We start from the raw sequence: 26688 nt of genomic DNA on the forward strand, positions 1-26688 counted from the left end.
GCCTAATCCAAATTCCATCCCGCCTATGGTCAGATCCAGGATGAAGGTAATTGTTTAAACTGACTTTTAAAGTAAAATTAGGTAACAACAATGGCAACAACAGCAATTAACTGAGTAACAACCACAGCGACAATAATAACTAATTGAAAATTAGAGTTTATTGTATACCAGGCTAAGTATTTCCTATACATTATCTAATTTTTGCTCCTAATAACTGAATAAGGAAGCTACTATTATTATTCTCTTCCAAATAGGAGAAAACTAAGTCATCCACAGTTTAATATTGGAGTTATGCAGTTAGTAAATGGCAGAGTTTTTATTTAAATCTAGGTCTAATTTTAGAAATAATTTTAATCACTACTTGGAAAATACACACACACACACAACTATGCACACATGTGTGCGTGCACACACACACACACGCAAAGCATGAACGCCATCACGGAGGTATGACCTGAAGCGTGCAGATGTATACAGCTTCTTAAATTAAAACTAGATGGGTGAGGTAAGAAAGATGTTGTAACAGATATTGATACTAGTAAGTTATAATAGGGCCAGATATTCAACTTTTTAAAGGCTCTCATTTATTTTGTTTTATACATCGAGTCTCAATAGTGTTCTGTTTCCCTTCTAGTATTTCATCTTTTGTTGTAAACATTATGATATTAGGCTTTTTCAGCTGGTGAAAAATTATCAGAAAGATATGAAAGCTGGCACAATTATTGTACCACTGAGAAAGATGTAGCTAAAAGTGTGTTACTGTTTATTTGAAATATTCATATCAATACCTTGTTGGGAGAGGGTCAGCAAATTTCATTTACCGAAATGTGAATTTTGAAACACACTGTATTATCTAGTACATGTAGTAGGCAGTTGATAAATGTTGAAAAAATGTGTGAAAAATAAAGAAATAGTTTTTTATTTAATGACTACGCCTTTTAAAAAATTATTGTAAGTACATAATGGTTGTATATATTTATGGGACGCATGATGTTTTCAAACAGGCATACAATGTGTAACAGTTGAATCAGGGTAATTGGAGTATCCATCACCTCAAGCTTTTATTCTTTCTTTTTGTTAAAAACATTTCAACTCTACTCTTTTAGTTATTTTTAAATATACAACAAATTATGGTAAACTATAGTCACCCAATTGTGCTACCAATACTAGATCTTATTCATTCTATTGATAGAAGTAGAATGTTTTTGTACCCATTAACCATCTCTACTCCCTCCTGCCCACTTGCCTTCCCAGCCTGTGATAGATTGTTTCCATATCTTGACTATAGTGAATAGTGCTGCAATAAATATGGTATTATAAATATGTCTTTGATATATTGATTTTTTTTCTTTTGGATATATACCCAGCAGTAGGATTGCTGGATCATATGGTAGTTATTTTTTTAGTGTTTTGAGGAACCTCCATACTATTCTCCATAGTAGTTGCGCTAATTAACATTCTTACCAACAGAATACAAGCATTCCCCTTTCCCTACATCCTCACCAGCATTTGTTATTACCTGTCTTTTGAATAAAAGCCATTTTAACTGGGGTGAGATAATATCTCATTGTAGTCTAATTTGCATTTCTGTGGTGATTAGTGATGTTGAGAATTTTTGCATATACTTGTCGATCATTTGTCTGTCTTCTTTTGAGAAATGTTTATTTGGATCTTTTGCCCATTTTTAATCAGATTATTTTTTGTTATTAAGTTTGAGTTTCTTCTGTATTCTGTTTATTAATCCCTTGTTAAATGGGCAATTTGGAAATATTTTCTCCCATTCTGTGGGTTTTCTCTTCAATTTGTTGATTGCTTCCTTTGCTGTGCAAAAGCTTTTTAACTTGATGTGATCCCATTTGCACATTTCTGTGTTGGTTGCCTGTGCTTTTGAGGTCTCACTCAAGAAATTTTTGCTCAGACCAATGTCCTGGAGTGTTAAAGACTGTGTCTTAGTAAAATTGTTGATCTGCATAGAATAAACAAACTGCTTGAAAAGAAAGCAGCACTTTTCTTAAGGGCTAGTGCTTGCCTAAGCAAATTAAATGATTAATCAAACACATTATCAGTAATAACTTTTATAAAAATCACTACTCCTGCTATTTTCTCTACTATTGTTTTTGTGCCAAAAGTCCAAATACAGCTTTCCACATTCTTTCCACCTGATTTAATGTATCAAAGCTGATCTAAGTACCTTCTCCTGTTACATATACATTATATATTTTATTTATAATATATCTCTTTTTGCATGCAAAGATATGCAAAATAGAGTAATTGGCAATATTGGACTTTGGTCCAGTTGGTTTGGAAAGTTTTTGTGCCTTCATGCTTATTCTTTAAGCATCGTGGATGCTTTTTAAACTTTTTCTCTGGATGCATTATAAGATAATGGTATCAACTATGTTTCTCTAACAGTCCATTTATCTAGTGACTTGATGTACAGACAGTCTCTGACTTACAATGATTTAACTTAGAATTTTTGACTTAACAAGGGTGAGAAAGCATGTGTGTTCAATAGAAACCATACTTTAAATTTTGAATTTTGATTATTTTTCCCTGGGCTAGCGATATGCAGTACAAGACTCCCAAGACTCTGGGCAGTGGCAGGGAGGCGCAGCTTCTAGTCTGCCACATGATCACAATGGTAAGCAACCAATAGTCTCCAATGTACTGTGTTGTCAGATGGTTTTGCCTAACTATAGGCTAATGTAAACGTTCTGAGCACATATAAGATAGTAGGCTAGGCTAAGCCATAATGTTCACTAGATCAGGTATTAAATGTATTTTTGACTTGTGGTATTTTCTTTTACTTTTTTTTTTTTTTTCTTTTTTTGAAACAGAGTTTCACTCTGTCACCTAGGCTGGAGTGCAGTGGCATGATATGCGCTCCCTGCAACCTCCGCCTCCTGGGTTCAAGCAATTCTCCTGCCTTAGCCTCCCAAGTAGCTGCGATTATAGGCACCCACCACCATGCCTGGCTAATTTTTTTTTTTTTTTTTGATAGAGTTTTTCTCTGTCACCAGGCTGGAGTGCAGTGGCGTGATCTCAGCCCACTGCTGCAACCTCCACCTCCCGGGTTCAAGTGATTCTCCTGCCTCAGCCTCTCGAGTAGCAGGGATTACAGGCACATACCACTATGCCTGGCTAATTTTTGTATTTTTAGTAGAGACGGGGTTTCATCATGTTGGCCAGGATGGTCTCAGTCTCCTGACCTTGTGATCCACCTGCCTTGGCCTCCCAAAGTGCTGTGATTACAGGCATGAGCCACCACACCCAGCCTAATTTTTGTATTTACAGTAGAGATGGGGTTTTGCCATGTTGGCCAGGCTGGTCTTGAGCTCCTGACCTCAAGTGATCTGCCCACCTCAGCCTCCCAAAATGCTGGGATTATAGGCATGAACCACCATGCCGGCCCAACTTATGGTATTTTCAACTTACAATGGGTTTATCAGGATGTAACCCCATCACGAATCAAGAAACATCTGTACTTTTCTCCACTGGTATGTGCATCTCTATCAGGTATGATACAGTAAAAGACTGTGATTAATGATATAAGTTCATTTTCATGATCAGATTTTTAATTTGAGGTCCTTAAAACATCTCTAGCAAACCCTGAGTTCTTTAGAACACTATGGAAACCATAGCTGTAGGACATGGAAAAGTGAGAGGCATACACGCATCTGCATTTTAGAATGACATCGCCTGTCATAAAATGGAGGATGAGTTAGTTACAGAGGGGAAATATTAGAACCAAAGAGACTTGCAAGAAAGTTATTATGGAACAGGATGGAAAATTAAACTTTGATATATGTTCTGCACATGTACCCCTGAACTTAAAAAAAAAAAGTTGGAGAAAAAAAAAAAAAAAACAACTTTGGTATATGAATCAGGAAAAAAATGCAACATTTGATAAATAAAATTGATTTTAAAAATTAGTTATCAGGACTGAGGAGTAAGAAGAGATCATTGATGGCTTTTTGCTTTGGAAACTCAAGCAATTAATGGTGAAGCTGTTGAGATATACAAGCATGCTGAAGTCAGAAGTACGTGTTTGAGTTAGTTTATAGTAAAGTGGATGAAGGGTTTGATTTTACACATAGTGAAGCTGAGATACTAAAAACAGCTAAGTGCAGATCTAGAATTCAAAAGAAAGATTGGGGCTGCATATGAATTTGAGAATCAAATTGATAAAGCTACAGAAGTGGAGCCAGGAAAGAAGTGGAGACTGAAAAGAGAAGAGGGCTAAGGGCAAACAAACCCTGGGGATCCTGACCTGTTATGGAGCATGTAGGAAAGGAGCCACCAAAGGAGTCAGGAAAGCTGAGTTAAGCAGGAGACAGTTAACTTTAGAGAAGTTTGCAAAAGAGAGACTCGTAAGTAGAAAGAAGTAGCCAGTGCCAGGCTATAGAGAAATGCAATTTTGCCTCATTTTAGTTTTTTTCCCTCTTGTTAATCCCTATGCACCTCTACTTTCTGCCATCCTTTATCCAAGATTAATAATAATAATGCCTCAATAAATGATTTTTCTCCTACTTCACAAATAAGTTTGATGCCATCAGGCAAGACCTATTTCATACCCATCATCTTTGCCTTCACAACCCTTTTCCTGCATGAATCCTTCCCTTTCTTTTTCTATTCCTAAGGCATCTCTGAGTCCTTTCACTTCTTTTCTACTCCTGACTTTGTTCTCATGATAGCTCCTCTTCCACCTTCTTTAACAAATACAATCTCCTGAAGGCTTCTTCCTTTATTTCTTAGAATATGTATACTTCTCCCAACTTACATTGGCTTCCCTGAGCCTCTGCTCCCAATAACTGTCCTCCTTTCTTCTTTCTGAGCCAACTCCTTAAAAGACATTGTTTATATCCACTAAGTCTCATCTATCTCTTCCCATTCTCTTCTGAATCCCTGCAATCTGGCTTTACCTATATCCCACTATTAAATTCCTCAAAAGCTATCAATGACTTCCTTCTAGCCCAGTGGTCCCAACCTTTTTGGCACCAGGGACCAGTATTGTGGAAGATAATTTTTCCACAGACCAGGGTCAGGGAGATAGTTTGGGGATGATTCAAGAGCATTACATTTATTGTGCACTTTATTATTATCACATTATAATATATAATGAAACAATTATACAATGTGCCATAATGTAGAATCAATGGGAGCCCTGAGCTTGTTTTCCTGCAATTAGACGGTCCCATCTGGAGGTGGTGGGAGACAGTGACAGATCATCAGGCATTAGATTCTCATAAGGAGCCACCTAGATCCCTCACATGTGCAGTTCACAATAGGGTTCACGCTGTTATGAGAATCTAATGCGGCCACTGATCTGACAGGAGGCAGAGCTCAGGCAGTAACGTGAGCAATGAGGAGTGGCTGTAGATACAGATCTTCACTTGCCTGCTGTCCACCTCCTGCTGTGTGGCTGACTGGTACTAGACTGTGACCCGGGGTTGGGGACCCCTGTTCTAGCCAAATCCTTTTCAGTTTCTAAGATCAAGTGAATCAATTTCAGGCCCCACTTTAAACTGCAGATTGACCAGCCTATCTTTAGGTTTCTATGTCACTGTCTCATTCAGGTTTCCTTCCCGTCTCTCTGCCAGTTTTCTCTCTCCTGTCTGCTGTTGTTTCTTCCCCATCTTGTCTCCAACTGTAAGTATTCCCTGCATTGTTGCACTTGGGCTTATTTCTCACTGTACATGCTACATACTTTCAGTATGTATTGAGGTAATACATACTGAGCACAGGAATTTGAGGTTACAATTACCTCAATACAGGTATTGAGGTAAAGGTAAATCAATTGCTATTGTCTAATTCATCCACTCTGCTAGCTTAAATGGCCCTTTCTATTACAATGTCTGTCATGTTTATATCTCCTGTTGACAGAATGATTACCTCTGTGCTGCCATCCCTCTTATGCCATCCATACATTAAAACAACCACAAATTCACAAAGTGACCACAGCCTTGCGAAACAGTCAAGTATGAGGCCATTGCCATTGAGTTGTTTCTCAGAGTTCCTAAGGTCTCCGCTTAGAACAGCGGTCCTCAAACCTAAGATTTCATCAGAATTTACCTGAAAGGGTTGTTAAAAGACAAGTTGCTTGACTCTATACCCAGAGTTTTCTGATTTGGTAGTCTGTGGTGAGTCCAAGAATTTGTATTTCTAACAAGTTTCCAAGTGATGCTGGTGCTGCTACTTCAGGGACAGTGCTTTGAGCATCACTGGCTTACAAAATGGTTTTTAAACATAGCTGCACAACAGAATCACTAGGATAGCCTTTTGAAAATTACTGCTACTCAGGACCCACTACCGGCCTACTAAATCAAAATATCTGGTAATGGGCTCCCCAGCTAACTCTAATATGCAATCATGGTTAAGATACGTATGTTTAGAAGTAGAGGAAAGGAAATACCACTCAGAAAAGCAATAGCCTTGGGTAGGGGTTTACCCCATGGTTTCCTCAAAAGTCCATTAATTCCATAAAATAATAAGCAAAAAGGTCATGTGTAGCCAAGGAGGGAGTGCATAGCCTTCAACATATTCTCCAAAGGATCTGTGACTGCACCACCCAAATTAAAAATCACTAAGGAAGCTGATTCTTAGGGAGGCCTGGTCTGCTTACACAATTTCTTACATTCACACACATCACCATCATATATGTTTCAAACTCCATTCTGTTCATACATTAAGGCTTCTGTGAGAAATATCTGCTTTACGTCGCATAGCTTCAAGGCTTGAAATGTTTATCCTTGCATATTTACTCAGGTTAATAAGCATTTGTTTCAAAGTGCTTATTAAGAAGAAGAATCCAACATCCATCCATCACTGACATGTTGGCAAGAATCACTTTCTCTAGATTGGTTTTATATTACCATATGTCCTAAAGTAATAGATATTTTGAAGGAGCAAAGAAGGGAGTATGAAGAACATTGACAGTCTAAGTAGAGGCCCACAGAGAAGTTTTCAACAAAACCAGGACAATGAGAACCTGAAAGATTGAGAAGGGCATCTGAGTCAGTAAGATATGTGTGAAGAAAGAAAAATCAGAATACACAAAGAGTGATTTTTAACTATGGTACCTGAGACTCATTGTACGATGAAGAAACAAATAGAAAATCGTCTTCCTTCTTCTTTTCTTCCCCAATATTCATCACATACAGATTCCTCAGAATCATTAACTAAGGACTAACACGATCTCTACCAGTGGGGTCAGTTTTGAGTAATGTAAAACATGGGAGCCTTAGAGCCAGACAGAACTGAGCTCCAATCCCAGCTCTGCCATTCACCATCTAGATGGCCTCGAGCAACTGTTAACCTCTCTAAGTCCAAGTTTCCTATCTGTAAAATAGCAATGATAATACCCACCTCATGAGGTTATCTTGAAAAGTAAATGAAATAATTTTTAGTGCTTATTACAGTGCTTCAAACTACCAAGTGTTCGATAAATGGCTGTGTTACTACAACTCAGCTAAGTTATAATCAAATAGGCATTTTTTGGACTAGCCTAAAAATGCGACTATGTATCAATGGTTATTGTCTATGTTCCAAGTGATTGGCTTTGAGATAGATAGTCTTCACTATGAAAACATTTAAATTCTCACTTTAAATTTTGAATTTACTTTATAAACAAACAAATTGTTGTTCCAACTGCCAATACTTTTTGTTTTAGCTACTCAGCTACCATCTTAATCTCACAGCTAATAGAAACTCCTCCCTGAAATGAGAGTTTCTCAGGAACAAGGATCATGTCTTTATCAAATAACCATTAATTGAGCATCTATATGTCAATAACTGGACATAAAAAGATACATACGATTAGTTCCTTTCCTCATGGGGCTTAACTTCTGCCTGGGAAAAATAATATGCAAATACAATTCAAGATTATGACTGTTATAATAAAGATGCATGCCAAGAACTATTGAGTATACTGGAAGAACAGATTTATTTTATCTCATTTGATAAGGAAATCTTCATAAGAGGGTAGCATTAGAACTGAGCCAAATGTATGTCAAACTCAATAATAAATGAAGTAATTCCAGCATTTTGGAAGACAGAGATGGAAGGATCACTTGAAGCCAGGAATTTGAGAGTAGCCTGGGAAACATAGCAAGACACCTGTCTCTACCAAAATAAGTAAATAAAAATAAAATTAGCCAGGCATGGTGGTACATCTTTGTAGTCCTAGCTATTCAGGAGGCTGAGGCAGGGTAATCACTTGAGCACAGGAGTTTGAGGTTACAATGAGTTATGATCATGCCATTGCACTCCAGCCTGGGTGACAGAGCAAGTCCTAGTATCAAATAATAATAGAAACAATAATAATAAGTATAAAACATATGTAGAAATAGATCTACATGGATACTACTGCAGGACAAGATTCATAAATGTACTACTGTGGCATATTTGGATCTTGAATACATAGAATAAAGATTAAAGATGAAATGTCATGGTGTGCATCTAGGCATGTATGATGTATGTAATAGTAAGAAATATTATTAATAAATAGCAAGCTGGGTGACGGGAAATAATGTTAGAGAGGTGCTACCATGAAACTGTATTTTGCAGAGCCCTGGGAACTGAACAGGGAAGTTTAGACTTCATGCAATAAGCAAAAAAACAACATGATGAAAGCATGATGAAAGCAGAGTTGTAGTAAGGTTATTCCAGAAATCATGTTGTGGGTAAAGGATTGAGGCTAAAGATGGTAGACTAGAGCATGTTGAATCAATTTTATGAATGCAGCTATGACCTGTGATAGGGCTAGACGAGTATAAGCATGCGTTTAGAGATCAACTATAGATATAAATGTGATATTTCCTGAATGTCACCTGGGATATTTGAATAATAACATCACTGACAAATATTGCAAAGGTAACGTGAAAGATTATGAGTCATTTTTAAGTGAATAAAATTAAGCGTCATCTTTATGCCAAGTATGTGAAAATATATAATGTTTCAGGCAAATGTATCTAAATAATATGTGCATCTTCATTCATTATTTCCCACAGTATATCTTGTTTCCACAAATAAATTATCTACTTCTGCTGGGCGGAATCTCATCTCATATTTCTCATGCATTCTATAGAGCCTACCATGTAAAAAACATAAAGTTGGTACTTAATAAAAACTTACTATTTGATTAAAAAACTGAGGTCAGAAATAGCGGAAAACTAGCCCATCTTAGATGGTGTCATTAGTGAATAAGAATTATTTATTCCTAATGATATTGATGAAGTGGGAAAAGTTTAACTGTGCCAAGTAATTCTAGACCATAAAACTATAGTTCATTTTTTAAAAATATTCAGTAGAACAAATTTTATGGACCTGAAACATCAAGGGAAATAGTGAAAAATCAAGCTTCTCATCTACTCAGGTGTGTGTAGGTTCCTTTTTTTTTTTTTTTTTTTTTCCACTTTAAAAATGTGATCTTAGGCTGGGCCCGGTGCCTCATGCCTGCAATCCCAGCACTTTGGGAGGCCAAGGAGGGCAGATCACAAGGTCAGGAGTTCGAGACTAGCCAGGCCAAGATGGTGAAATCCCATCTCTACTAAAAATACAAAAATTAGCTGAGCGTGGTAGCAGGCACCTATAATCCCAACTACTCGGGAGGCTGAGGCAGAGAATTGCTTGAACCTGGGAGGCAGAGGTTGCAGTGAGCCGAAATCACACCACTGCACTCCAGCCTGGGCTACGGGGTGAAAATCCATCTCAAAAAAAAAAAAAAAAAAAAAAAAGTGATCTTAAAGTTGGGGTGGGAGAATAAGACAGTAAATCAGCCCAATCTTTTATAGCAGCATATTCACTTCACTTAGAAAAAATGACTTTAATTGCACAGGGATAGAAAAAAAGATATTTGAATACCTTTCCTTGACAAGATTCAGGGCTTTCATGTAAGAATAAAATATACATTTATAGTAAATTTAGATTGGAGTAGAATTTAAAGCTCTTGTCCATCAACATGTAATGAATGAATGTGACACTTGCATAATAGCATTTTTAGGAGCACTGTTAGAAAGAGCAAGGGAGTCTTTGCAACGCTAAAGAAAAAACGAAATTAAAAAAATTTAAGGATGTTTCACTTTCAATAAAAAAAATCCTAGTCGAAATAAGTTGGCAACTCCATGTTCAGAATCTGTGTTGTTTCTCTAATGTTCAGGAATGGTTAAGGCAGGAAAGAGAATCTCAAGGTCACCAGGAATATTCCTTAGAGTATTCTTATAGGGCTTATCTGTGCTCACATGCCTAATTTTTTTCCAAGTGCAAAAGAATGGCCACTTGCTTGAGACAGGCCCAGTGCCATCCTTTATTCAAGTTCCTTTATACTCCTCTTTTTAAAGAAGCTGTCAAGTTCTTTTTTTGCAGCTGACAGGAAAGGCCAAATCTGTGGTACAGGAAAGGAGGCGCAAAAAAGAAACTTTTTTGTGTTGATGTTTTACTAAGTGAGCTAAGGAGAATTTTAGAATCATGCAATTTACTCTGGAGGCATTTACTGTACATAGCTATAGTGATGGTAATTTCTTTCATTGTTGAAGTGAAAAGATAACCATCAATCAGTTGTCAATTGGTCAATTGCAGAAGTGATGAAAAGAAACTGGTAGGAACAATCACTTCTGTGGCTACCTAGACCATTTGGAGGCATAAGAAAAGTATGGGAACTGGATTGCATTTTAAAAAGGGATTGGACCAGATTTTCAAAAAGGTTAATAGGCATAACTTCCTTGTAAAGGATGGCTTTGCGGTTATGCATAATCAGGAAATGCATTTTAAAAATGAAAAATTTAAAAGACAATGAAAAGTTTAAAAGTAAAAATTATTTATTTAACTGGATCAGGTAAATAAGCCCAGAAAATCTTGAATTTCATTGTGTTCCTAATGGAGGAATAAATATAGGTTACTAATAACCCAACACATGTATTTAAAACAAATTAATGAAAATTACTTTGTACTCATGCCTTAGGTTCTAATCTTGGACACTTGGAAATAAAAAACTTTTCAAGTATTTATTATGAGAAATAGAACATCCAAGCTAATTGTGAACACTGTTTTTAAGCAAATATTTACAGATAATTTAATTTTTTCGAACCTATGGAAGTTTACATAAAGGTTAAGATAAGAACAGTTTAAAAAATAATTAACTTGCATAAAAGGCAAATGGCACTTAGGGACTTAGTGCTGTAAGCAAGATTTCATTTTAATTTATCCTATTTTCCTAAGAATGGCAATGTTATTGATTTATTCTGAGAGAGTTCCCCACACACGTAGTGATTTTTTTTTTTTTTTTTTTTTACTGTGGTAGGTAATAAAAAGGATTACAGGCCCCCAGAAGGATGAGATATCATCAGTTTGTAATCCAGCCCATGGTTTCCTAGATACCGTATTGTCTATTCTGTTCCGCTATGTGAAAAATGTTGAATATCAACAATGGGTTTCAGTGCTGTATTGTTGAGTTTTGTATGAACTAATCTAGCTTCCCTAAAAAAAAAAAAAAAAAAAAAAAAAAAAGAAAGAAAGAAAGAAAGAAAGAAAAAGAAAGAAAGAAGAAAAGAAAGAAAAAAAAAAGAAAAGAAAAAAAGAAAGAACCACAGCTTTGGACAAAAGTCTATAGCCAGTGCATTTGAAATTCCCCTTGCACCAGGACTGACTGTAGCTGGGGGAAGACATTTTACTCATTTGCTCTTTCCTTTCATACGGTCAGCTGGTCGCTCTTCTCAGGTGTACATCACCTATTATAATTTTACCTAATTTTGATACTGTGATAAGGAAAGTCCCAGGACTTATCAGCTGGGACAGGCCTCTCTTACAAGACAGCTCTGTTCAGTATTTGGAAGGTAAGCTATTTGCACAACTTCTCTGCTGTAGTGTACTGGCCTAGCTCTAAAACTTTGCAATACGTCACTTATTTTTAACTTTCACTTTTTTTCTCTTTTCTTCTTTTGGAGAAAGAAAGCCTGACAGGTTTCTTCGGAAAAGTGGCCATCCATGGAATGAATGAAATGTTCTCTTTCTATTCCAGTAAGTAATTGACTTGTAACTAAAAATTGAACTGGCTGCTATGTCAACTGCAATGTGAGCTGCTGCTGGCACAGGTGTTGCTTACTCTTTAGCCTGGAAAGAAAAGGGGCTTAAACTGTGATTAAATTTCAATTCAATTGACCTCAACATGATAGTACATAATTCTCACTTGCCTACCGAATGGCCTGAGTTCTCATTTTGACCCTGATTCTGACACCTGCGTTTTTAATGTTTGGTGTAGCTAAAGCTATGGTTGCTCTTGTGGTTAGAAATAAAGTGGGTAGAGAACAGTTCTAAGTAAATAACAAATGGTAGTTAGCCGAATGAGTCTTTAATACACTGCTCAATGTGTTCTTTTTTTTTAATGCATTAACTCTAAGTTCATGTAGATTATTATTCAATCTTTTCTTTTAAAAAGTATGGATTCATGGGTAACAATTTTACTAACTATGGATACACAGTAAATCTAAATCAGTGAATTACAAATAAGTAAAGGATGTGAGAATTTTGATGTTAAGTGCTTTCAAATGCTTAACTTTGATTATGTAATGTATCATAGACTAAATATGCCTTGCACTTTAATTATTTTTGAGCCCTAGGAATGAAACAGCAGCATTGTTTTTCTTCCTTACTGTAAATAGAATGAAAGTCTCCTTAACTTAAGATGACTGTATTTGAGTTTGGGAGACAAACTTTTATCTTTTCCCAAAAGCAAAATAAAAATCATCTAAAATTTAGTGACATCTAAAATTACAATTTACACTTAAGGCTATTCTCCATTCATGTTTTGTAAAATGGTTGCATACCAAGGATTGATCTGTAAGATGAGAGCACCCATGGATTGTTGTTTTTTCCTCCTAACTTCCTTTCTAACCTGGGAATTAGAAGAACTTGCTGATGATGCTTGCTTAACCCTGCTTATAGTGCCAGCCTGTAACTAGCTCTCTGTGAAACCATTTCTGACCCTCTGCTTGCAGTGGTGAGCCTGAATTTTTCCCCCTCCTTGCCCATCACTGTCAGTCAATTATAAGATTGAACTGAACCAGAAAATCTGGTACAGTCTGGTAATTAGTACAAAGGGTTTCCAGTCTAGTGTAAAGACAGAGATGCAAGAGCCCCAGCAGTCACAGAAATCGTTTTGATTGGCCATGGACATTGCCTTTTAGTGCTGCTTGGTGACTTCCTAAAGATATTGCCTCCTACCCTACAGGTCTTCTCCTTCAAGTACATTATGGGCCTTTTTTAAAAGTCGTGTGTGTGTGTGTGTGTGTGTGTGTGTGTGTGTGTGTGTGTTTCTTTTTTTAGATTCAACTTCTCCCATTTTTAGTCTGTCATTTTTGCCTATCAAACAGACACATTTTGACTTGCCCAACAAAGAACCAAGTTATCAACACTCACAGAAACTGACATTTTTAATTCAGGCTTCATTATGTCTTTGAATTATGACAGTGACGTACAAAGACATTTTAAGGGTTTTTCATTATTTTTTTAAAATCCAGCATTGGGATGTTTATCTTTCTTTAGTATTCATATTTCCCTTTCTACGTTTATTCTCAGTAATATATAATTAGCATTATCAAAACCATCAGCTATTATCCTTTCTGACTTTTGACCTTTATTTTTTAAATAAGCCTCAAGCTAACATTCTCTAGAATAAGAAAAATTCCCTAAGAGATTTTAATGAAATATTTTAGGGTTATTTTAAAACATGAATCCCTTTTAAACATCAATACTACATGACTAGACAAGTTATGGGTCTTATAATAAAACAATAGCAACAAAATAAATTTGATGAAAAATTATTTTGTAAATCTAACTCGCATTTGATGGTAAGTACAATTTTAGAGTGTGTATTTCATCATACATCTTAAACCACTACTTTGGAGTTCTTTGCTTATTATAAAAGCTAGTTTGGGGTAAATTCTTGTTTTTTACAGAAGCAAACATCCTTTTTGATTATAGATTACAATGACTCATTAGTCACATCAGATATAGTGAAAGTGTTTGGTAATTTGTCAATATAACAAATGCCTATCCCAAAAGATAGATATGTCTATCTTATTTTTTTAAATTTCCTTTAAGGACAAGTTTCATGTCTGACACCCTGCACAAAATTGCAAAAGCAGCAATGCCCAAATGAAAAACAATCAAAAGAAAGCACAAGGTTTTCATCTCCAAGAATGCTATCTTTAGGACAATCTGCATCATGATTTTAGTTGTGATGTGTGTTGTGACTCTTCTAAAGGATCCTTTACTTACCTACACCTTAATGTAGCTTTAAATATCTGCTTTATTCTGTGTATAATCTTAACAAAAGTAGTTACATTACCATGTCTGGTGCTGATTTTTACATCTGACTTTGCTGTTACATTTCAAGGAGGTTAATATTGCTTTTGTAACCCTGTCATGGGTAATGCATTTTCCCAGTAAACATGTCATAATGTTAAAGGCTGTTCAAGAAGCAGTGTTTCTGTTGAAACAGTTTTGTATTTATTTCTCTATTGTTTATTATCCATAATATAGTGTAAGGCTTTGAAAAGAACACGCATATTTATGTAATTAACAGTTTTTGTTATTAGGAAACCTTCCCATTAAAATCTAAGAGAGTCTAACAAAACTATATAAATGGGCAACTTTTCAGGAGTAATATTTGCATTCCATTTTAACTTGCCATCAAGCTTATATGTTAAAATGTATACATAAAGTGACTGAGGGAAGAGTGCATTCTGGTGATATTTTTCTTACTTTTTAATCTAAAATATATATTGAAATTCAAAAGGCGCTCACCACATGTAGTGTGGCAGTGTTCAATATTCTTTAACAGCTGCATACGGTATGGTCTGTATAAAGTTACAGGGGCTCACAAGCTTTATAACGGACACAAACATTCTTTTCTTAACTCCTAGAAGCAGGAGTAAGACTTGCAAAGAACCAAGCAGGCTCCTGCCCCCTTGAGACCAGAGTACCTCTGCTATTATCTGCTGTGTATATTAGAGTTCCATTAAGATTTACTCATGAAAATCCCATGCTGGAGGGGAAAAGGTGAAAAATTACTGACTGAGGCTCTTATAGAAAAGGAAAGCAGGGTTTACCCAAGGTTGTACGCTGAGTGAGTGACAATGTCAGTTTTATCACCCAGTTTCTTGTCTCCCGGTCCCAGGCTTACTCTCTTAACCAGACACAGTCATGGGTCTGTATGTTCAGGCCTCCTAAACTATATTGCTAAAAGCAAGAAATTCACAGCCATATGTTCAAAATCAGGATGCTTCCTGAAGATATAGTATCTAGGTGGTAAATGGAATTTTATAACATTATAGACCAAAATCAAGCCCTTTATTTGGCAATATTATTCATTCTGGCTGCGTTGCTATAGTCATTAGGGAAAAGATTGATTCCTCTTACTTCTTAGTAAAGTAATATTTTGGAGGTTTCTTAATGGTATTTCTAATTGTGGTAAAAAATAAAATAAAATAAAATTTATATTTATATAAATTTATATAGCTAATATTTTTAACACATTTTAGGAAATTTTCCTCTAATCAAACCTTTGCAGATAAAAAAGATCTATAAAGTAATGTTTATACTATTTATGTTCGCTGGCTCTGTGTTTACAAATCTTTTATCTTTATCTTATGGTAGTAAATCTCATTAATTCAATCACTCAACAAATATTTAGGCATGGGCTAAGTGCTGGGGATACAGTAATGAGTAAATCGGTCAGAACTCCTGACCTTTCAGAGCTTACAGTCTGGGAAAGAAGTCACTGCAAGTGCTCTAATGTGAAAGTCAGAAGAAGGGAAGAAAGAAAAGAAGGAAGCAAGAAAGGGAGGAAACAAAAAAGGAGGGAAGGAAGGAAGGAAGGAGGGAGGGAGGGATAGAGAGAAGGAAGGAAGGGGAATGAATGAATACAGGGAGCACAAGCAACATTGGCTGTTTCTGACACTCATAGCTTATCTGGCTATGTTTTTTGTTGTTGTTTTTCCTCATTCTGAAATGAGAGAAGAGGGAAAGGGGGAAGGAAAAACCCACCAGTTCAGTAGTCCTGTCTTTGAATAGAGATAGAAATAGTATTTCTTTGAAAGCTACGTATGTTCCAGCAATTGAGTCTATGATAGTTCTCTAGCAATTCAAAGATGGGCTTCTATTGCTTAGAAGGGAAGGAGATAGGAAGAAAGGAGAGAAGAAAAGGAGAGGAAGGGAGGAAAGGAGGAAGGAAAAAGAAAAGAAAACACATTTTCTGGTCTTCCCTCCCATTGTGGCATCTTAGCTGTTGATACTACCTTCCATATAAGAAGATTCCTTTCAAGTGTCAGCAGAAGACCTTGTTTGGCGGTAACCATGGGTCCTACCTCTGTCAGGACATATTTCCTCTGACTATCTATCCAACCTTCTCTCTCAGGCTCTGACCTTCATGCTGGGAACCTTTCTTCATGGGAGTGAAATGTGTCTCCTAAGCAAAGGAAAAGGATAGGCCCATGGGCATATTATGGTTCTCCAGCATCTTACTCATCCTTAGAGCTCCTACACAAAAATACAAATCATGATCCTGCCAAAAAGGAGCACTTGAAAGACTAAAGAAGGGCCTCATCCTCTTGTTAGACTGCTGTCCATTGTCCCACTTTCTTGTATGAAAGTGAATGCCTTGCCTCCTAACTCCTGTGTATACCACTTGAAAATAAATATTGTAGGTGACTGCCCTTTGATCACAGAGATTAGGGAAGCAGGAAAGATTGCAAAATTTAAAAGAAAAAAAAAAAAGCTTATAACTAAGATAAAAAGAAGGAGGACCTTATGCCAACTCTGGTTTCTTAGCTGCATTTTTCATCATGGATGTGTCACAGGTGAGTTCTGTGAATCAATGCTGAGCTGAATTCTCTGGGATATTGCGACTTTGTTTTGCTTTTTCTTTCTTTCTCATCCCAGCATTTCCTTCAATGGGAACAATGTGACATAAAATTATTATCAGAATACTGTGAGGAAAAAGACTTAGAAAAGAATTTGGGATTTTCAAGTTAAAATTAAGAGCTGTGTTAGTCTGCTTCCTTCTTCTAGTTATCTGGGAATCAATTTTCTAATTCAGTCTCTCCTCTCTGTCATTTGTCTATTGATATATGCTAGGCCATGCAGTACTTGTCTCTTTTTATTGCTTTTAATTAACTTTTTAAAATCAATTATGATTATTTGTATGGATTTCTATTCTCTCTTCTCATCAAATTTGTTTGGCTTATTTTTTATTTACATGCCACTACCCACTGCTGTGAATTAACAATAACAAAAAATCTGCACTCTTCCCTTCCACCTCTTGAACTGGAGAAACAGTTAGCTAATAAGAGGCTAAATGAGCCTTAGAGTATAGAGAAGCTGGAATCCTTAAATTATTTAAATTGAAAAATGGCTTGTTTTACAATCAGAAAAACTCAAGTGGACCGTAAGCCCCTACTTGATTGTTCCCCCTTATCTGGATGATCTTGTAATGACAGCTGGAGTTATCTGCCATCAGCATCACTGTCCACAAAAGCTTCTACTCTCTCTGCTCAACTCTTCAGCAGCCCTGGGGAGCTGGAGCTGTTTCATGGGAGAGGGCCCTAGAGGATTGGAAACTTTATTAAAATGCAAAGCTGTCTCTAGTGACATAAAAGCTCAGTAAAGGGTAATGGATCTAAAATCACAGAGCCAGAAATTATCTGCAGAATGAAAAAACTGAGATTTCATATACTGTAGGCTAGGGTCAGTGTAAAATAAAGGGCAATATAAAATAAATAGCAGCTTAAAGTAAGGAGCAAGAGACAGAAGGAAAAGAAAACGTAGTGTTTCAACATCAACAGTGCAACAAAGGCCACATGTGTCAGACTGGCCCTTGTAGAATTCTGTCTCAGGAAGTGACCCAGCGAAATGTATTATGGGAAGTCAGGATAGCTGTCTGCTTTGAAAGTTTAGGGAAGTACCCCCAAACCTTCCTGATTTTCTCTTGATAAGCATTTCCCTCTTGGGCTACCACCCATTACTTTTCTGAAACTTGTTGTTACTAATAGAATTGGTAGTAACAGATAATAATAGGACCCCATCACACTTTTGCTTGAAGTCTGAATGTGGCCTCTCCCTTCACTGGCCATATGAAAATAAAGAATCTAATTCACAAACTGTATATTTTAAATGTATTTGCTCATTTTGATCCATTTTACTTTAAAAATTAAAAAGTAAGACCTTAACTCATTTAACTCAAAGGATTCCACATAAGATTACTCACTAATAAGTTAAATGTTGAAATGAAAATTGAGGCACTAAAGGATAAAACAATTATATAATTTGTCTTAAACAATGGCAATTAGTAGCACAATGAAAATGGCATCCAGGTGATTTCCATTTGCATATACTAAATTCTTCAAAAATCCTTTATTTTATATTATAAATTTCTTACTAGAAAAAAATGAGTGTCAGCATGAAAAAGTCATAAGTAATATTCAAAATAGCTCATTGCTCTTAAAAGTCAGAGTAGTATGTTCCCTTCTGCACATCACTACTTTGAAAACAGTTCTCAGGGAAGTTTATTATCATCATCACTACCCTGACAACTACCTACTGACAATCATTTATTGAGTGCTTATCATATTTCTCCCTTCCCCAAGTCTCATCTTCAGGCCTCGTTTTCCCTTCTGCTCAGAACTTTTTTTAAAAAAATCAGTGTTGGGTTAGATTACTTAACTGATAATTTCTCTTTTCATGCAACTAGCAAGTTTAGTTAGCAAATGAAAAAGCTAAATGAAGTATTCATACCTTCATCTTCAACAGAAGACGTTAAAATTACTAGTCAGATCACAAGCACTTCACATATCAGGAGAATCCCCACCCCACACATATATATAATGATTTGGCTTTAGTTTTTCCTAAAAATTTTGTATTTATACTTCACATGTTTATAAACTGATTTTTAGTGATGAGAAAAGATCGATAGAATTACTTAGGACTTTTTTTTTTTTTTTCCATTTTCAGTGCAGAGATAGCTTAAGGTGTGACTTTATAAACAAGCTTTCGTCTCCAATGTAAGAAAACAAGGTTCTCTCTGTCCCCCAAAAAGAGACTGGGTACTGGAACACAGAGAAGCTCCTTTGTTCGGGTCTCCCCTTCACCCTCCATTAGTATGCACTGCTGCAAACTTGAGGCCCAGTGAAGAACTTCTTTGACTTGGTAGGGTGGTTTTTATAAAACCCCAAGCTTTGTTCCACAGGGACACTCATGTCAAATAGCAGTCCCCCATAGTAATTGTAACTCCATCATATTCTCCCATTCAAAATAGTGTATTGGGGTATGGGTGAAAGCAATACTATTGCAAGGATAATCTTGAATTTGCTGTAATTAATTCTTAAATATATTGTCTGCAAACACCAGAACTTTATTATTATTTCATATTTCTTACAACATATCTCAATCACAGCTGATCGTGGCACATTAATCTCATGAAACTAGGGTTAAAACATCCTTTTAGTGAAATTGGCAACTAAATCAGCAGAGCTACTAGGAAATGAGAGATTCTTAGATCTCTGGAGCTGAGACTTGAGAAGATACTCTGACCAACCACTGGCTCTTAGTACTATTTCAGCAAATGATTGGAGCACATCATACTGCTTTTCTCCTTCCAACCTGGTGTCTCCTCACACCAGGTTGACTCAACAGTCTTATGTTTATGGAACTAGATAGGACAGAGTTATTGTTTACCTTAAAGTAGGATCTAAATAATCATAAAATACCAAAATATTATTAATAACATGAAACTAATTTTATGTGTCATGACTAAATTTCTGTCTTTTTACTAATTGCATTATTGGCATGTGTTAGCTTAGGCTTTACATTGAAAACTAAGTTATTTTTTAAGTTTTTAGTGTTCAAAGTGTGATGATTTTCTGGGGAATTTTTTTAAAGCCCAGTACTGAGACTATGCTCTAGACAAGTTAAATAAGAGCTTCTGAGGATGGGACCCAGACATCAGTATTTTTTAAAGCTCCATGGATTATTCCAAAGTGCAGTCAAGGTTGAGAACCACTGGTCTAAGGAAGGGGAAAAGGTGGGGAAAGGGGGAATCTAGGTGAGATTAGTGAGTATAGTGAGATACTAGGAAACTAATTTAGTCATGCAGTTATAATTGGTGCTATTTTGATTTGTTAACCTGATAGTCTGAGAGCGTCCAGTGACCACTAGATGAGCCTAAGACGTTCCAGACAGTGATCGCTCCCTGCTTCTGTGCATCTAATCCTGGGAACGAAGGGCAAGAAGGAAACTGTGACATCTCTACAGCTGAGGATTCTTAGCTCTTTAATAAAGTCAGGGCAAGCTTAATCCCACCCAGTTCACAGGGAGGCTCAAAATGGAGGCAGGAAAACCTTGCTCTATCCCTCTCTTTAAAGGCAGGTACAAGAGTCCTAGGATTACTGCAAATTTCCTAAGAATAAAAAACATTCAGACAAGAGTTAAAAAATATTACATTGTCTACTGTGAGCAAAGTGCTAGCCTAATCCTTACTACAACCCTGTGAGGCAGGTATTAGATGTGCTCCCATTTTACAGAGGAAGACACTGAGAAACAGTAACAAGAAAGCTGCCCAAGGTCATACAGATAATGTGTGCCTAAGTCTGGACTTTTTACTCTAAGACAGATGGAAAACTGACCAAAGGTCACCCTAGCGATTCATGGACAGCTGTCTGTGTCAAAAGAATCTTCCATTCTTTAGATAAAGAATCAAATTAGTATGCTAATTGTGTTCTTTGCTACTATGTGTAAGCAAGCATTATACTCAGACATGGAAAAGAACCTTAGTATTCAGACATCAGTATGGCATTTGTTGTCTTTTGAAACATCACCACTAGTTCTCATGAGCAATTTGAGTCTATTGGAGTTTCTTCAATTAAAAAAAAAAAAAAAGTCGGAATAGCTAAAATAACCCAGCATATGCATCTAAGCTCAAGCTTACATCAAACCTTTGAAAACAGGGTACAACTCCTTCTTATAATATTTCTGAAAATGAAAATCCTCTTGATTTAGCGGTGATAAAAAAGAAAAAAAAAAAATTTTGTATGTTCTCCCTCTAAAGTCTTAGAATGTGATAGTGTAATTGGGATTTGGCATCAGCCCCAAACAGCTGCAGCTATCTGTTTCATATTTTGTAAACTTTTTCTGAACCAGAAATTGCTAGTTACCGAAGGAAGCAGCTTAAGGTAGGGCGAACCCTCAACCAATGTGAAGAAAGCAGTTTATCTTTTATTTACTGAACCAAGCATTGTCTCGTGTCTATTATGTGCTGGGCACTATTCTTCCAGATCTTTCCCAACTTACTGTCATTTCTTGTCCCTCTTCCTCCCATGCTCCCAACATCCGTATTCCCTGTCCCTGTACCCTCTGGGTCAAAACCCACTCTCAGATACCTCACTCCCATGAAGGTAAATGTGGTTAATAACAGCTTTAACAAGTTATGATTTCCAGGATGATATGTATTATAACAGGGACCAGATCATTTAATCTTAAAGGGTGATGTTCTTGTGGTATAATTATAGGCAGGGGTTTCCTGAAGACAGTTGAAGCCTTCTCCCATCTTGCAACTCAGGTGGCAGCCTACCACTCTCCTGAGGTCAGGGCCAGGCCTTTTCATGTATTTATTTATTCATTTATTTATTTATTTATTTATTTAGAGATGAAGTCTCGCTCTGTCGCCCAGGTTGGAGTGCAGTGGCGCGATCTCGGCTCACTGCAACCTCCACCTCCCGGGTTCAAGCAATTCTCCTGCCTCAGCCTCCCGGGTAGCTGGGATTACAGGTGCCCGCCACCAAGCCTAGCTAATTTTTTTTTGTATTTTTAGTAGAGATGGTGTTTCACCATCTTGGCCAGGCTAGTCTTGGACTCCTGACCTCGTGACCCGCCTGCCTTGGCCTCCCAAAGTGCTGGGATTCCAGGTGTGAGTCATGTTTTTATCCCAAGTGCTTTGCATGTGACTTTTCCAGTTGGAACTCAACAACGGAGGAAGCTCTGGCCTGAGGAAAACAAGTTGCAATAATGAAGATGTCCTGACACAGATGAATGGGAAGATGTTGGATTTATTTTGAGCCAAACTGGTATGAGGATGTCAGCTAAAAGCTCTAAGAGGAGATAACCTAGTCCTATCAACTGAATTCTCCTAGGAGCCAGGGTCAGATTTGAGAAACTTCTGGAGGATCCAGTTAGCTTTAGAAGCTATAAATCTGGTTTTACTTAGCAGTTCTGGTCCATTCCAATTTGTTACATTTGAGTTTGACTGAAATTGGCATAAAAAGTAAATAAAACATTCAAAAAATATTTATTGAGCACCTACTAAACACCAGAAATGTGGCTAGGCATAGTGGATATTGCTGTGTAAACCCCAATTCCTGCCCTCTTGAAGCTGACATTTTACTTAAAGAAACTAATGTGAAATCATTAATTATACAATTCAATATTTAATTGGAGTCTTATTAAACGCTACAAAGGAAAAACGCTACAAAAAAAAACGCTACAAAGGAAAAAACATAGAGAAAGAAACACACAAACTGAAAAAACACACAACAGAAGGATGTGATCTAATATAGAATATCAGGCAAACCTTCTCAGAAATAAAAATTATATACATATATAGAGAGAGAGACAGAGAGAGAGGCATATAAAGATAAACGAGACATATCTTTAGAGAGAGGAATATAAAGATAAATGAGACATATCTTTAGAGAGAGAGAGAGGGAGAGAGCTGATACCTAAAAGATGGCTGGGAGTTAGCTAAGCAGAGAATTTATAAATGGAGTGGACATTTCTAATAAACACCTTTAACATTCAATATGCTAGAGCTAATTCTCAGATCAATCTTCTTGCTAACAATTGTCTTGGTTCCTTTTCTTGAGGTTGTTCACGTAAGAAACATTTTGAGGTCTTTGTGACAAGCTGCTTATTCCGGGCTCTAAATTCAAATAAAACATTGGCATGGAGAAAGAAATCATTTCTATAGATGTCAACATCTTTATGAGACACACACAAGTGTATTATGATCTCACCCATTACTGTTTCACCTAGGTCGTTAGCATGAATGCCCATTTGACATACCCACCACTACGCTCCAGGCCAGTAGCTTTGAAATTCTGAAATGTCCACAGACCAGACTTTCTATTTCACTCTGTCCAGAAACCTTGAGTAAAAGAAAAGGAGCTGGGAAAAGGAACTGAAAACACCAGAGGGAGCCCGGTCTGTGTAAGGGATATTTTAACCATCCCCACCCTGTTAAGTCAGTACTTTGTACGTTCACAAAAAGACATTCCCAAGTTCATCATGCTGTTTTATGCAGCACCATCCTGTGGCCCCCTTCTTCAGCTAATTAAATTCTCATTCCTAAATACTCAGTTCTGGCATATTATCCTCTTACCCTACTGTCCCAGTCTAATTTAGATACACCTCCTTTGTGCTCTCATAGCTTGCTACACTTTTATGTCTTATCATGGCTATATAATAATAATAGATTTATTCATCTAACTTATCTTCTTCTTGAGAGAAGTAGTTCCTTGTGGGCAAGACTTATGTTTTAATCATTTTTGTATCCCTCATTTCTAGTGGAGTACTTAAAAAGAATCCTTTCAATGACTTCATATTCATGCGTGATAGTTACTTTTCTTTCCTCAGCCTCTAGAGAGACATGGAAACTTAGATTATGTCTATCCAGTAAACAAGGCTGTTTTTGTATATAGGAAACTTTTGACCCATCCCAGTCTGAAATTCTTCTCCATTTACAGACAAGCCTATTTTCGTTACCTTAACTAAGGTATTGCTTTAGAATCTTCCTTTGAAAAACCTCTTAATAAAAAGACAGGCCAGTCTACATGATCCCACTGACCAATACATTTGTCAGGAACAAAATTGGGCTGGACGTGGTGATGTGTGCCTATAGTTCCAGCTACTAAGGAGACTGAGGCAGGAGGATTCCTTTAGTCCATCTCTTAAAAAAATTAAATTCATACAAAAACAATATTGGTATTGATGTTCAATTCTGTATAGAACATAACCATATGCTTAAGTGTGATCTTTTAGTCAGTGTATTTAGAATAATTTCCATGTTTCATGTTAGAAATGGCATAATTTCCAGACTAGAAGAAAGCAATAAACTATGTCTAGCAGAATATTTGTCAACTAGTAAGATGAGAAAAGGAAAGGATACATTAATGAAGGAATAATTGAATGCATGGATAAACACAGTACAACCCAAAAGAATCCTCAAGCCATAAGCTAGAATGAGGACTTAGCATTGACAAAAAACGACAAAGCCATCAAACATAAAAAATAAAAGCTATTGGAAGATCACATTTTCCAGTCAAACAGGACCCAAATATTATTCAAATAGCTAAAAACAAAAGAATGTGTTTTTTAAAAATACTAGCATATAGAGACAAACGTTTGAGGAGGAAGTATTATAAATTCCAGAAAAATCCCCTTCCTGCCCCATCTTTCCTCTCACACCCACTGCTACACACACACACACCATTGTGGTATATATACACAAGTCATAGTTGTCTACTTGCTTTTCCTGAAATGACTGTGATTTGAAAAAGAGGAAGTTAGGATAAGAGAAAGTTCCTTCCCAATGAAATTTCCTCCTTCTATTCCTGCCTATCATTCTTCAAGATAGGCATAAATGCTACCTCCTCTCTGAAAACCTGTTTTTGATTTACTGTGGCCCCCAGCTAATTGCTCCTTTCCTCTGCACTACCACTACAGCTTACCTCATGCCCTCTTTTGCATTATGTCACTATTGTTTATTAGAGCTAACTGCGTACATCTTTCCATCCTCTATCACGGGAGCTTTGGACAAGGGGCTATGTCTCATTTATCTTTATATTCCACTCTCCCTCTCTTCCTTCTCCAGTCCTATTGCAATGCCTGGCAAAAGTAAGAACTCAGAAAATGTTTGTTGGATGGAAGGAAAGGGGGAAGAAGAAAAAGGAACAAAGTTTATTTCTGAAGAAAACGCCATTTGTCTCCCTTCTCCAAAGTATTTTCTTTCTCTAAAATCAGAGAGCAGCCTTTGCTTTTCCCCTAGGTATTAGGGTGTGTGCCCTTGAATACCTTACTTTGGCAAAAAGCCCACATTCCATCTCCAACCAGCTGAGTCATTTTCAGTTTTTTTGTGGTTCATTCATGCTTTTCTCCTTTATTGACACATTAACATTTCATGGTGAGTGGGTCCTGTTCAGCTGGCAGCCCCTCTCAGCCCCCACACCTCTAAGCTGTCCTCACTTCGCTAGTTCCCAATTGCCTGTCTCTCTGGGAGCTCTCTGTCATCATCAACTGGCAGCAGAAGAATTGTTTGTTTGCTGTTGCTATACCTATGTTTTGGTAATTAACATGAAACAAACTCAGAGAATGAGAGACCTCTGTTAGCAGCTCTCTTTTCTTATGTGTTCTTTTCAAAAGTTCCCAGTTTGTTTTTAACAAAAAGAGAAAAATATGGATAATGAAAACGCTAGATAGATCTAAAATCTGTTTAATTTGGTATCTTGTCAAAATCCTTCTTTTTAAATTTTTCTCCAATACCTGTACATCTATTACTTTCATGCCATCTGCAATAGTGACTCTCAATGAGTTTCTAGTTTGCTCTGTTTTGTAGGTCATCAATTTGTACCTTAACCTAAAAAATAGTATTAATTCTAGGCTAAATGTGGTGGCTCACATCCATAGTCCCAACACTTTGGGAGGCCAAGGTGAGAGGATCACTTGAAGCCATGAGTTTGAGACCAGCCTGTGCAACATAGTAAGACCCCATCCATACCAAAAAGAAAAAAAAGTTTTTAAATTTAAAATGGCATTAATCCATGAGCAAATTTAGTAATTAAAAATCTAGTCCTCTAAAGCATGGCATACAAGGGTAATTGTTTATTGGTTTCTGAAAGGAAATACCACACAGAAAAAATTATGTTACAAGGTTACACATTTACCTTTGCATCTTGCCCTTAGTAGGTGCTCAATAACTTCCTGCTGACAGACTGATTAGTTTTAGTAGCTCCCTGTCATTTCCAAAAAGACAGCATTTTTCAGACTTTTCTGATCCACAATGAAACATTCGTTTTCTTAAGGCTGTGGAAATAGAATAATTCATATTGCGAGGTTATTTATTACCAGCCAGACCCTCATCTTGCTCTACGGGGCTCTGATAATCACCTATTTCAGAAGCCATTAGCCTTCTGTGTGTTGTAAAGCACTCTTCACTATAACATATCTATGCCTTTGTATTCTAAGGGGAGGAATGATGTGTACTGAAGTAACAGACCTCTGTTGACCAAGCAAGAAAGTCTTTGATGCACAAATAGTACATTAAATTGCTTTTATTTGATAGTGTTGAAATTAAACAGTGTGTGGAATCCATGCCCAGGCATGAGAATATGTACATTCTTTCAAATGTTCAATATTACTGAAATAGATGTGTAAGAAAAATACACAATGAAAAAAATGTAATACTCAAGGTTTAGGCACTTACAGGAGGACAGCAGGAGCTGGATTTAACTTATTGATTTTAGAACCACTGTTTTTTCTAAAAAAGAGGTGAAATATTGCTTTTACTGTTTTCAGATAATAGGGACTGTTGTTGCAAATTATAAAATTTAATTAGCTATATAAATGCCAGAGGAACAAATAATGTGCTATTGT

General features: G+C 36.6%; 1 protein-coding gene across 29 annotated transcripts in view; it reads left to right on the forward strand.

Annotated features, from left to right (window-relative positions):
* LOC107128895 (uncharacterized) overlaps window positions 1–26688 on the forward strand; it is a 785137-nt gene that overhangs the window by 643412 nt on the left and 115037 nt on the right. For 18 of the 29 annotated variants that reach the window (XR_012430874.1, XR_012430875.1, XR_012430880.1 and 15 more), the window contains one exon: window positions 11944–12012. The exons of 2 other annotated variants lie outside the window; for them this stretch is intronic. The gene's annotated coding sequence lies outside the window, so the exon portion shown is untranslated. Of the gene's footprint in view, window positions 1–11603; window positions 11829–11939; window positions 12013–26688 lie in introns of those variants that run through there. 9 more of the 29 variants (XR_012430882.1, XR_012430885.1, XM_074031460.1 and 6 more) reach the window with 3 other exon arrangements.

The sequence above is a fragment of the Macaca fascicularis genome, chromosome 2 (assembly GCF_037993035.2).
Source record: "Macaca fascicularis isolate 582-1 chromosome 2, T2T-MFA8v1.1".
NCBI lineage: Eukaryota > Metazoa > Chordata > Mammalia > Primates > Cercopithecidae > Macaca > Macaca fascicularis.